Consider the following 13,552-nt stretch of genomic DNA (forward strand, 5'->3'; position numbering starts at 1 on the left):
CTAGCAGTACTTTTGGTACATCCGGCAAGTTTTTCTAAATTGTGTTTTTATTTTAATTCAAAATGTTTTTAACTTTGTCTTGAAATTTCTTTGAACCACATGTTATTAGAAGTGTGTATTATTTAATCTTCAAGTAATGTTTCTTATTTCTGTTACTTAAAATTTATTAAGGTACGTTTTGTGACCTGGAATGAAGTCTGCCTTGGTGAATATCTCACGAGAGCCTCAGGAGAGTGTGTGTGCTGCAGCTGGGGGCTGAAGTTCCACTGGACCTATTGTAGGCAGTTGATGATGGTCATGGGTTCAGCTCAGTCCTTACTGAACTTCTGACCATTTCTGATAGGCGGGTGTGGACGTCTCCAACCATGAAGGTGGATTCGTGTGTTTCCCTGCACAGCTCTGACCACATATGTTCATGCTCTGTTGTTAGACACATCCACCCCAACGACTGTCATGTTTTCTTGGAATAGTCTTCTCTTTATCATTGTGCAGTGCCTCACCTTAGTCCTAAGAACTTTACTTGTGAGCCAGGGGCCTGTCTTAAGTGGTAGAGCCCCTGCCTAGCAAGCATAAAGGCCCTGAGTTCAAATTCCAATACCATCAAAAATTTTTTTTCCTTGCTTGGTCTACTCTGAAATTAATGTAGGTGCTTCTGCTTTCTTTTGATTAGTGTTAGCATGTTTTTTCTTTAATCTTTATGTATCATATTTGAAGTGAGTTTCTTCTAAAGGTAACACATAGGCATTTTTTGTCTACTGTGAATATTCTGTCTTTAATTGGTGTATTTAGACTACTGACCTTTGATGTGATTACTGATACAGTTGGGTTACTAGCTACCATATTAATTGCCGTTTTCTATGTTCCTTTGTCACTCATACCACTTTTGCCTTTTGTGGTTAAATTATTTTATGTGATTCAATTTTTCTCTCCTTTGCTTATCAATTAGGCTGTTTTTTTTCCTTTTTAATAGTATAATTACATTATGACAAATATTCCTAGTTCTTCTTTTGTCTACCTGTCTGTCTCTCTTTCTCTGAGACACGGTCTCACTGTATAGTTCAGGCTGGCCTGGAACTTGTGATCCTTTGGCCTTTGCCTCACAGAGTGCTGGGATTATGGGCATGCTACACCATGCCCAGCTTCTTTTGTTTTCTTGAATCATTGCTGTTTTCAGAAATAAGCTTAACTGCATATACAAATATGCATAGTTGAGGACATTGTTGCAATTATTATTTTGAAAAAACTTACCAATTAACAATAAGAAAAGGGAGGGTTTTATTTTTTTTTTTTAATGTTTATTTGTTCATTCTTCAGTGCTTTTTTTTTTTTGAGGTACTAGGGTTTGAACGCAGGGCTTCATGCTTGCTAGGCAGGTGTTCTACTGCTTGACCAAACCTCCAACCTCCAGCCCTTTGGTGCTTTTATGTGTAGATCAACTTTCTTTCTTTCTTTTTTATTTTTTATTTTGTTGGTACTGGGGTTTTGAACTGCTTGGCAGGCAGGCAGTCTACCCTTTCAGCCACTCCACCAGCCCAAGTATCTGACTTGCGTGATTTCCTTCTCTGAAGTATATTTTGCAACATGGATTTATTGCTAAGTACCCTTCATTTTTATTTGTCTGAGCGTATCCTTCAAAAGGATAATTTCCTGATACAGAATTCTAGATTGGTGATTTTTGTTTTGTTCTCCTTTCTTTTTCTTCTCAGCACTTTGAATACGCCCTTCGTACTGGTGTGATTTTCTGAAAGGTTGGATATAATTCTCTTTTTGATGGTACTGGGAATTGAACTCAGGGCCTCATGCTTGCTAGGTGGACATTCTGCCACATGAGTCATGCCTCCAGCCTGGATGTAATTCTTACCTTTACTCTTCTGTGTGTCAGGTGGTATCTTCCTCCCTTCTGGCTTCTTCCAAGGCTTTTTCTTATTTTTCATCTTCTGACGCTTGATATGACATGCCTAGGTGATGTGGTGTCATTACTTGATGTTCTCTGTGCTTCCTTGGTTGAAGGTCTGGCATTTGACATCAATTTGGGGGAAATTCTCATTTTTACTTAAAATAATAGCTTTTCTTCTTCAAGACAGGCTCTTGCTGTGTTGTCCAGGCTGGTCTTGAACTCTAGATCCTCTTGCTTCAACTTCTTGAGTAGGGGGAATAATAGGCATGTACCAGTCTGCCCAGCTTATTTTTGTTGTTTTTTATTTTATTCTGTTTTCCAAATTTTTGCTTTGCAGTTTTGGAGGTTTCTATTGTCATATCCTCAAACTCAGTGATTGTCTCCTCACCTGTGTTCATTCTACAAATGAGCCCATTAGGCATTCTTTGTTCCTGTTAGGTTTTTTTTTTTTTTTTTTTTTTCCAGTATTGGAGCTTGAACTCAGGGCTTACACCTTGAGCCACTCCACCAGCCCTTTTTCGTGATGGTTTTTTTTTGAGATAGGGTCTCAACGAACTATTTTCCAGGGCTGGCTTTGATCTCTGCCTCCTGAGTAGTTAGGGTTACAGGTCTGGCTTAGAATTTCCATCTCTCTGCTTACATTATCTTTCTGTTCTTGTATGTATTGTACCTTTTCCCACTAAAGCTTTTAGCATATTAATTGTGGTTTTAATTTTTTTTCTGATAATTCTATAATTTCTGCCATATTTGACTCTGGTTCCGATGTTTGTTCAGTCTCTAGGCTTTGTTTTTGCCTTGTAGTATGTCTTGCAATTTTTCCTTGAAAGCCAGGCACGATTCAGTAGGTAAAAGGAACTAAAGTAAATAGGCCTTGAATATTGTAAGGTGGGGGGAGAGAGGGAGAAAGGAAAGCATTGGTGAGCCTGTCTCCCTGTGAGAATCAACTAAATTGAGTCTTTTCTGTCAAAGTCTAGCTCAGTAGAGCATGAGACTTTTAATCTCAGGGTCATGGGTAAAGTTTCTGCCTTTAACAGAGAATTGTTTGTCATCGAATGTTCTAAACTCAAACTGCTGGTTTTAAGGTCATCATTGTCTAAAGGAATCTCTGCTCCAAGATCCCTTTGGCCCACGGGTTAATTATATACTTGGTGCTGCCATTTCAGGTCAAACAGTCATGTCAGACCTCATTTTCCCTGGAATCATAGAATTCCCACCTCTTGAGTCACCCCTTTGTCTTTGAGTACACTAACCAAAATAAGTTTCCTGTCCATGTTGTCCAATCGTCTGCCCTTCCCCGTGCCCACCCTTAAAAACCTCAGCCTTAGTTACGGAAGACTGTGAACCTGAGCTCCCTCCATTAGAGCGAGGGGGGAGTCCTGCATTAGGGATAAAAATTGAGGTGGCCCTTCCTCCCGGTGTGTTGGCCTGCCTGGCTCTGGTCTGAGGTATACCTTTCTGCCGAAGTAAGTTTTGCCCTGCCCATCAACTTCAAACGCGTCTCATACGTGATCAAGGCAGTGCCCTATGTTTTAACATCCCTAGGCTGTGAACTTTGTTAGTGCGCTAGCTGTGTTGTCCTGTGTCATGTCCCTCGTGCTCCCCAGCCCCCACCTCCCTCAGTGGGGCAGGCTAGGCTCAGGTGAAATAGGTTTTCTTTTTGTTTTTATTCTTTTATCATCCATATGTGCATACAAGGCTTGGGTCATTTCTCCCCCTCCCCACCCCCTCCCTTACCACCCACCCCCTCGATACCCAGCAGAAACGTGAAATAGTTTTTCTTGATGACAGTTCTTGTTAAGAACGGAATGGTCTCACATATTTTTATGCTCTAGAACCATATTTCAAAAAGGGTTCTTTTCTCCTTCCCCTGCCAGAGACAAAAGGGGATATTTCTCTAAAATTCACTATTAGAACCTGGTAGAGCCCTCTGTTACTACCGTGGTTCCTCCTAGAATTTTTCAGAGTTGTTACACTGAGCTCCACCTGTCCACTATAGTTGAGGTTTCCTTATCCTTTTTCCACTGGTAAGTTGATTCTCTGTATTTGTCTTGCTATCTCTCCAATTTGGGGGGCAGCAGTTTGCCCTGTGACCTCATTTTTTTTTTTTTTTGACAGATCTAGGAAGAATTGGATTTTTTGCTTTCTCAACTTTTTAGTTTTTGCTAGGAGAGAGTGGTGACTTCTAAGTTCTGTTCTTGATGGATTGGAAACTGAAGTTCCAGTTTAACCATTTTGAAGTATACAGTTCCTTGGTAATAAGTATGGTCACCATGTTGTGCAAACATCACCACCATCCACCTCCAAAATGGTTTTCCTCTCCCCAAGTTGAAATTCATTACCTATTAAACATTAACTCCTCATCCCCTTTCCATGTAATCACTAGCAGCCACCATTCATTTTCTGTCTCTGAATGTGACTCCTTAAGTAGTCATATAAGAGGAACCTTAGGTTTTCTCCTTTTATGACTGTAGCGTACTGGCATCAGTGGTCATCCGCATTGTAGTATGTGATAGAATTTCTTTCCTTTTTAAGACTGAATTATATTCTTTTTCATGTATGTATCTTACATTTCGCTTATCCATTCATCAGTGGACACTAATTAGATGCGCCTTATGGCTATTACAATAATGCTACTGTGAACACAGATACATACATAGCCTACAAATACATACCCAGAGGTGGAATTGAATTGCTGGGTCATACAGCAATGTATTTTTACTTTTTTGAGGAATTACTGCCTCATTTTACCTTCCCTGCAGTGGGGCAATAGGGTGCCAATTTGTCTACATTGACACATTGTTTTGAGTGCTGTACAAACGTATTCAAAGCACTGTTGCTTAAATATTTCTGGCAGTAAAATTCAGGGAAGAGTTTTCTTTGTAGAATTTATAAGTTCTCTTTTGCTTTATCTTCATGGTTTTCTTCCTTCTATTCTTCTCCTTTTTAATTTTATTCCAGGCCACTTTCAGATTTTGTTCTTCAGCCTTTCTTAGCTTTCATAGTACCTCTTGGGCAATACTTGTTTTCAGGGCTAAACTTACCATATGTGCGGTCATGATGCTCACATCTCTCTCTAGCCCTGAGTGAGGCTTTCTAAGTCAGGTATGACCCTAGGAAGATAGGGTTTAAGTGCTAGCGAACTTGAAGCCTAGTACTACTAAATGATAGTTTGGTCTTTGAACTTCAGTTCACTTTCTGTATAATGGAAATGATAACAGTTATGAGGATTAAGTGATAGTTCATATGATGTTAATATTGGAGTACACATGGATAATTGAGATACACCCCTTATTACTGTAGCCTTTGTACAAAAATCCACCTCTCTCCTTTTTTGGTGGGAACGGGGTTTGAGCTCAGGGCGTCGTGCTTACAAAGCAGGCACTCAACCACTTGAGCCACACCTCAGGTCCATTTTGCTTTGCTTATTTTGGAAATGGGGTCTTGCAAACTATTTGCCTGGGCGGGCCTCAAACCTCAATCCTCCCAATCTCAGCTTCCCAAGTAGCTAGGATTGCAGGTGTGAGCTACCAGTGTTCAACGTCCCCTTTTTGATAAATTTCTTTTTAATTATCATTAGGTGCTATCATTTTTATTTTGTAAGCAAAATTTTTCATTCCTTGCATTTGAAGTATATTCTTTGGCATCTCTGATCTGAGATGCTTTGCCTCAGAGATGCTATCATTTTAGAATCTTGTCTATTAGACTATTTCTTTAAATGCTGGTACTCAGTAAATCAAAGTGCCTGTTTCCCCATGTTCCTCTTCCAATTTGATTAGTTTTAGTTGTGATTTATTTGCTGATTTCCTGAATATAAAGTGATACTTTGTGGATCAGTAAAAAGTTAATTAAATGCTGAACATTTTTCAAATGGTAGCTTGCATTTTGGCTTCTTTAATGGGTGATCCATTCATATTGTTGGACCCATTATTAGGTTTCTGTATTGTTGACTTCCCTTCGGCTCGGCATTGTATAAGTTGAAGAATGATTCTCTGGTGTTTTGAACTGACTGTCCAGCTCTTTTTGAAAGGACTTCCTGGGATTTTTTTGTTTGTTTGGGCTTGGGGTTTTCTTTTTTGTTTGTTTATTTTTGAAACAGGGTCTCTCGCTATGATAACTCTGATACCTAGGTCAGTAATTGTCTCTGCAACTCAGTTTATTTGCAAAAAATCAAACTTACAAGATTGTTGTGAGGTTCAAATGAAAATGTATGAATGCATTATACATTGGCAAGGCAAAGTACAGGTGCTAAAGTTCTTAAAAACAATCTTTGCTTAGCATCATTCATTTCTAACAGCTTTATTGAGATACATATCAGAGTTCATATGTGTAAAGCATACAGTTTAGTGGTTTTTTTAGTGCCATTTATGGAGCTGTTCATCTATCATCACCATCACTTAAAATTTTTCATTACTCCAGGAAGAAATGCTGTACTCTTTAGTCCTCCCCCATTTCCCTCCCATTCCCCAGCCCTAGGCAACCACTAACATACATTCTATTTCTTTATAGCTTTGCTGATTCTGGGCATTTCATATAATGGAATTATGTGGTCTTTTGTGGCTAGCTTATTAGCCTTAGTCATTTTCATCTGTGTTTATCAAGTACCAGTACTTCCTTTCTTTTGCCAAATAATATCCCTTGTGTGGAGATGCTGCCTTTTGTTTATTCGTTCGTCAGTTGATGGATAGTTGAGAGTTTCTAATTTTTAGTTTTTGTTAATACTGTTACTATGAACATTTGTGTGTAAGTTTTTGGTTGTCATATCTTTTCATTTCTCTTGAATTATATGCGTATACACACACAAACACACACACACACACACACACACACACACACACACACGAGTGGAATTGTTGAGTCATATGGTCGCTCTGTGTTTGTACTTTTGAGAAACTGCCAGCATGTTCTCCAAAGTGACCGTACCATTTTACATTCTCACTACCAGCACATGAGGACTCCATTCTTTCCTATCTGTGCCAACACTTGTGATTGTGTGTCTTTTTTGATTATAGTGGGTGTGAAATTGTATCTCATCGTGGTTTTGCTTTCAGTGCTAATGATGTTCTTATTGGCCATTTGTTTATGCCAGTTGTCCATCTTTGGAGAATTGTCTATTCAAATTATTTGCCCATTTTAAAATTGGATTATCGATTATTGAATTGCAAGAGTTTCTTATACTATCCTGCATACAAATTTTTATCAGGTGTGTGATTTTTTTACATATTTTTCTCCACTCTTAAGGGTTGCCTTTACACTTTTATTTGTTTATTTATTTATTTTGGTGGGACTGGGGTTTGAACTCAGGGCTTCATCTTTGCGAAGCAAAAATTCACAAAGCAGCACTCCATGGCTTGAGCCACACTTCTGGTCCATTTTGATCTGGTTATTTTGCCCCTTTTCTTTCTCTCTCTCTCAGGGGGTAGTACTGACATTTAAACTCAGGACTTCTTGCTTGCTAAGTAAGCATGCTACCACTTGAACCACTCCACTAGCTGCTTTGATTATTTTGGAGATGGGTTCTCACAAACTGTTTGCCTGGGTTGGCCTCTAACATTGATTTTCCTGATCTCAACCTCCCAAGTAGCTAGGACTATAGGCATGAGCTACTGGTGCCTTTTTACTTCTTGATGATGTTATTGAGGTAAAACAAAAATCAACTTGATAAGTCCAATTTATATGTTTATGATGTTTATTTCTGAGAAGCCCTTGCCAAATCCAAGGACAGCAGGATTTACTCCATGCTTTCTTCTAAGAGTTTTGACTTGATTTTAATGACTGTACTTCATTGGCTAGATAAAAGTACTTTAGTTCATATATAACCATTGTTATTTATTATTGAGTACTAAGGTATCATGTATTTGTGCACAATCTGGATTGTTTCTTCTGTGGTATTCCCCAGAGTGTGTTTGTGTCTTCTCTATTTAGATTGTTCTCTGTTTTTCTATTGTAAGCTCTTTGGGCATTGTTATATATGACATATATACTCAGTATAAACTCCTTAGGATAAACTCAGAGAAGTAAGTAATTAGGTCAAAGAATATGGGGATTTTAATGCCTTTTGATATCTACGACCAGAAAATTGCCCCAGTTGCAATTTTACTTTTTCTAGCAGTTCCTGCCAATTTCCTATTAAATTTAAAACTTTTTTTATTAGGTGAAAACTTGCACATCTACAAACTATAATGAACCTTCAGTTACCCAGCTCCCACAACTGTGTACTGTCAGTCTTCACTTTCTCTCTCTCTACTCTTTCCGTTTAGCCTATGAACGTCTGGTGTGGGAAGGACAAGCAAGGGTGAGATTTAAGGACTATCTAAGTGTTAATACTTGAGAACTCTGTGGAAGTATTTTAGGAATGCAGAAAAATGTACATTTCATTAATAAGTTTTCACAAGCTGAAACCTACCTAGTAGTCAGTCCCTCAGGTGCTTTCTAGTCATATCTGTCCCCCAAGGACAATCTGAAACAGCACTGATGAGATTTGTCCAGTTTGTAAATAGAGTCTTAGAATATGTGCTCTTGTGTCTGACTTCTTTCTTCTTGACATTGTTTGTGAAATTTTCTGTTACTACATTCAGTTGTTGCCTATTTTGCTGCTGTATGTAATTTAACCCTACCAAGTTATTCTATTGTTGATGGACATTTGGATAGATGCTAGTTTTGGATGTTACAAATAGTACTGCTCAAAATGTTCAAAGTTTGTGTCTTTTGGTGAATATGTGTGTGTGTTTCTATTGGTAACATACCTGAGAGTAAAATTGCTAAGTTATAAGATAACTGTGTATAGCCAGTGTTGGAAAACTGACAGAAGGAGCTAAAGTGGTTGTACTAAGTTATATTTCTGCCAGCAGTGTGTGGAAAGTTTCCATTTCATATTTTTCATCCTTTTATTTTAGTCACACTGGTAATGGGTTAGTGGTATCTTATGGTAGGCTTTGGAGGGGGTGCTACTTGGGTTTGAACTGGGGCTTTGAGCTTGCTAGGTAGGCGCTTTACCACTTGAGTCACTCCACCAGCCCTGTTTTGTGATGGGTTTTTTTTTTTGAGATAGGATCCCTCAAACTATTTGCCAGGGCTGTTTTTGAACTTTGATCCTCCTGATCTCTGCTTCCCGAGAAGCTAGGATTACAGACATGAGCCACTGGCGCTGTCCTTAAGGTAGTTTTAATTTGCTCTAATGAGGTCTAGTGTCTTTTTCATACTTTCATTAGACACTTGGAAAATCCTTTAATAAAGAGTGTATTTATAAAGCCTTTTTTCCTAATGAATTGCCTGCTTCATTGCATTAGCTCTTTACTGCTGCGTAATAAATTACCCCACTAGTGACTTGAAACTAGTGAGATGAACCATCTCATAGTTTCTCTGGGTCAGGAACTTGGGAGTGGCACAGCGTGGTGGCTTTGGTTCTGGTGTGATTAGTCCTTGGAAGACTTGATAAAGCTGGAGGCTCCTTTCCAGAATGGCTCATTCACATGCCTGGCAAGTTAGTTCTGGCCGTGAGTGAGAAGTCTTGCAGGTCCTTTTCACTGGGCTTTTGCCAGGGATGTCTGAGTGTCCTGCCTGATAGCAAGACATAGTGACTGCCTTTCCCCAAGAGTGAGTCAGGGAAAGGCACACCTTGGAAGTCATCATATTTATGACCTAACCTCAGAAGTTGTATTGCATCTAATTTTGCCATGTTCTGTTAAAAGAAAGCCACTTCAACGTGCATTGTACATTGAAGGGGAGGGAACTGGACTCCCATTTTTGAAGGGAGGAATGTCAAAGAATTTGTAGGCATATTTTAAAACACAACACTTAGTAGGAGTTTTTTGTTCTAAATACAGAACCTTTGGCAATTACACTTTGTGAATGTCTGCCTGTTTTGTGGGCTGTTATTGTGCCCCTTCAGGAAGGCAAATTCTATTACTTTTCTCTCTGTGGTCAGCCCTAGCCAAATTATTTTGAAGAAAATCCAATAATATAATTGTGTTAATGTACATCTTTAAAAATTTTTTTTGTTTTAACCGTAACAATTACAAAACCATCACATCTTTAAAAGAAAACACAGAATTGCTTGATATTATCCAATAGCTTGTCAAAGCTGAAATTGACAGTGGTCTCATATTGTACAGTTTTCTAATTTTGGCAAATCAGGATCCAAATAAAATATTTTAAATATGTGGGTTTCCCATTTTTGTCCCCATTCCCCACCATCTATTTGTGGGAGCCTCAGATTATTTGGTTTTTGTTGCTCCCTACCATGACACCAGTAGAAGCACCTGATGTTGCTGCTTTGGTTGTGATTGTCTTTGGAGGTGGAATGTAGAGCCACCCTGGCAGATTTGTCAGGGTTTCCATCTAAATCACATTGAGATCCATAAGATGATCTTAGTCGTCTTACACCAACAGTGTCATGTTGTTCACTTTGGAATGTACTTTCTGTATCATCCCTTATCTGTGTGTTTTCAAGGCCCTGTGACAGTGCGTTTTTTGTGGGGTGACAGTGCACTCCCTGAGCCTTGTCATTTTGAGTGAACCACACCCTCTCCCTCTCTGAAAGTCAGCATGGGTCTAACTCCTGATAACTATTCTTCCATGCCTATTGTTTTCTCCTTGTACTGCCTACTAGCTTTCATTTTCTTGTGGCTGTTTTGAGTTGTGATGACCAATATTTTAAGGGCTGATTACTGAAAATTCTTAAGTTCCTTTTCAGCCATCCTAAATACGTCATCTTAGAAATTATCAATGGCAAGCTGACCAGCATGAACATTAGAGAAGCAATCATTGTTCTTAAGTTGCATGTGTATCCAAAGAAAGGTCAAACTTAAAAAGGGCATCTTTAAAATTTTCTTTTAAAAGTTATCTTCTTAATTCTAGTTTTATTTTGAGTATCATTTAACTTCAGTAAGCATTAAATAATTTAGTCAAGGTTTTTTTGTTTTTTTTTTTGTGTGTGTGTGTGTATGGGTGTGTGTGTGTGTGTGTGTGTGTGTGTGAGACATGAGAGTTTGAACTCAGTGCTTCACGTTTGCTAGGCAGGTGCTCTACTGCTTGAGCTATGCTTCTAGCACTTTTTTCCTCTGGTTATTTTTGAGGTAGACTCTCAACTTTTTGCTCAGGCTCACAGTAGCTGAGGTGACAGGTGCATGCTACCATGCCCAGCTTTTTTTCAAAGACATGGGGATCTCATGAACCTTTTTTACTTGGGCTGGCTTGGAATCATAATCCTCCTAATTTTAGCCTTCTGTATAGCTGAGATGATAGACATGTGCTACTGTGCCTGGCCTCAAGCTGTGATATTCCTGATCTCAGCCTCCAGACTAGTGGTTTTCTTTTTTTTTTGTTATATTGGGGTTTGAACTCAGGGTCTCAAGCTTGCTAGGCTGATGCTCTACCACTTGAGCTACTCAGCCAGCCCTAGTGTTTTGTTTTTAAGTGAATGTAGATAAATGACACCAGTTTTTGGCCAGCAGTTCAACTGGCAAATATTCGGGTACCCGCCTTGTACTTGCTATGTTTTGATCATATGTGGTTAAAGGAAATTGATGTAGTACTGGTACCTTCAATGAAGTGCTCAGAGCAGCGTATAAATAAAATACATATAAATACAAATACAAGTATATTTCTGTAGAAATATAATGTAAGATGCACAAGTAATCTGAAATATTCCAGTAGCCACTGGAAAAGTTTTAAAAAGGGGGGGTAAATTAATTTTAATTACAGATCTTAATAACCCAGTATAGCCAAAATATTTCACCATGTAATCAGTAGGGACAGATTAATGAGATATTTTCACTTCTGTCTTTGAAATCCATTGCATGTTTCATATTCAGAGCCTTCTCAATTCAAACTAGCTACATTTCAAGTGTTCAGAAGCCATGAGGCTGCTTCAGTGGACACCATAGATCAGAATTACTGCTCATAGAAGTAGTGGGGGATTCTGACTAGGAAAGAACCCAAGTAGAAAATGACTTGGAGGGACAAGAGGAAACCAGGAAGATGAGTTAGAAGCTGTGTCCATCCTTCAGGATGGAGAGAAGGGAGATAGGAAGATGAAATTGATAATGTTTCGGTGACTTGGATTGATAGGGCAAAGAAGAGCAAGGGCTTTGTCTTTCACAACGGGGAAGACTTGGTGATTGAAAGGTTTGGTTGGTGGTACCTAGTGTGTGATGGAAAGCAAAGGCTCTGTTTTGGCAATAGTAAATATAATGTGCTTGTGAGATATCCAGGGGTAAATACCTACTAGTAGTTGGGTACCTGCATTTGAAGTGCACATAGTCTTAATGGTTTTACAGATTTGAATCTCAACTATATTTATAGAGTCATTTATGAAACCCATGGAAATGGCTAAATTTATTCAATGGAACGTGTTTTAATTCTCCTCAAGCTTTGTTTCAGATGCTGGGGAAACTGTGAATAAAAAAAATGCGAATTTACTCCTGTGAATGTGGTAAATTGGAAGAGTGTGATATAGGTTCTGTCTACAACCTGAACTCTTAGGAACTACTACATCGTAAGTACGTGGAAGAAAGGAGAGGAGGGAGCAACCCTCTGGGTCAGGAGAAAGGAGGGTCTATTGATGGACTGTGTGAACCCTGCTGAAAGCAAAGTTATGATGAGGATAAGAGCTTGATTTGCATTTAGCCCCATCTGACGTCATTGGTAACGTGAAAGAGCTGCATCAGTTGAGTGGTGCACATGGCTACCGGAGTGGAATGAGTTGTAGAGGGAAGGTTATCAGACAAAGGGCTCATTTTCTTATTTTTAAATAACCACTCCAAATCATGGAGAAGACTATCCCTATAGGAAATTGGACAGAGTGTATCAGCAGACACTTGGCAGAAAAATAAAATGTAAATGGCTCTCAAAAATAGGAACATTGCCCAACCTCATTCGTAAGAGAAAAGTAAACACATTGACAAGAGTCCATCTGGGGAGATGGGAGTGGGTGTGGTAGGTATGACGTGTGTGGAGAACTATTTGGCTATATGCACCTAATTAGATGGGAATATCCTTTTAGCCAGCAATTCTGTGTTGGAGAATTCTGGCATTTTTTGTAATAACAAAAATTGATAATTAAATGGTCTTCAGTGGTGACTTGGTTACAGCAGCAATAAAATAAGGAAAGTATATACCAGGTAAAAACTTATATTCTCTAAGAAAGAATTTTTGGACTTTTTTCTGTCATTCTGTAAATCGAGTTCTTGGAGAGTGATTCTCCCCCTCACCCCATTTTAAAGATTGAGAAATGTAACAGTGGATGTGACGTAAGCCACAGAAGGTATATATAAATGTGCCTTTCTGCTTGACCTTCTGCCGTTTAGCACTTTTTACATAGGTCCATATCCCCTCCTTCATATATCTGTTACGATTTTCTTCAGGGAACTCTCATGTTTTATATACACTGGAGTATATACCACAGGAAAGAGGTATGGCTTATTTTATAAGCTTTATGTATAAATTTGCACTTCCATTTACCTTATTGAACCTAAAAATATAACCATAGCTTCTATCAGAGTGTTAGGTTTGGCTCATCAACAAAGTAAGCAAGTGCCTAATGCTTTTTGAGAACTCTGAATGGAGATAATATTGTAAGCTGCCTAATGTAGGAGGAAGACTATAGGTGAACTTTTTGTGGAACAGTTCAGACTTTTGTGAGCTGTTAAGTTCTCA

The 13,552-nt window shown here is 38.7% G+C and overlaps 1 protein-coding gene across 20 annotated transcripts in view; it reads left to right on the forward strand.

The window, feature by feature from the left end:
• Ppp6r3 (protein phosphatase 6 regulatory subunit 3) overlaps positions 1–13,552 on the forward strand; it is a 129,027-nt gene that overhangs the window by 20,797 nt on the left and 94,678 nt on the right. Inside the window, exon 1 of one of the 20 annotated variants that reach the window (XM_074050489.1) lies at positions 7,625–12,392. The exons of the other annotated variants lie outside the window; for them this stretch is intronic. The gene's annotated coding sequence lies outside the window, so the exon portion shown is untranslated. Of the gene's footprint in view, positions 1–7,624; positions 12,393–13,552 lie in introns of those variants that run through there. 20 annotated transcript variants of the gene reach the window in all.

Source organism: Castor canadensis, chromosome 1, assembly GCF_047511655.1.
Source record: "Castor canadensis chromosome 1, mCasCan1.hap1v2, whole genome shotgun sequence".
NCBI classification, from domain to species: domain Eukaryota; kingdom Metazoa; phylum Chordata; class Mammalia; order Rodentia; family Castoridae; genus Castor; species Castor canadensis.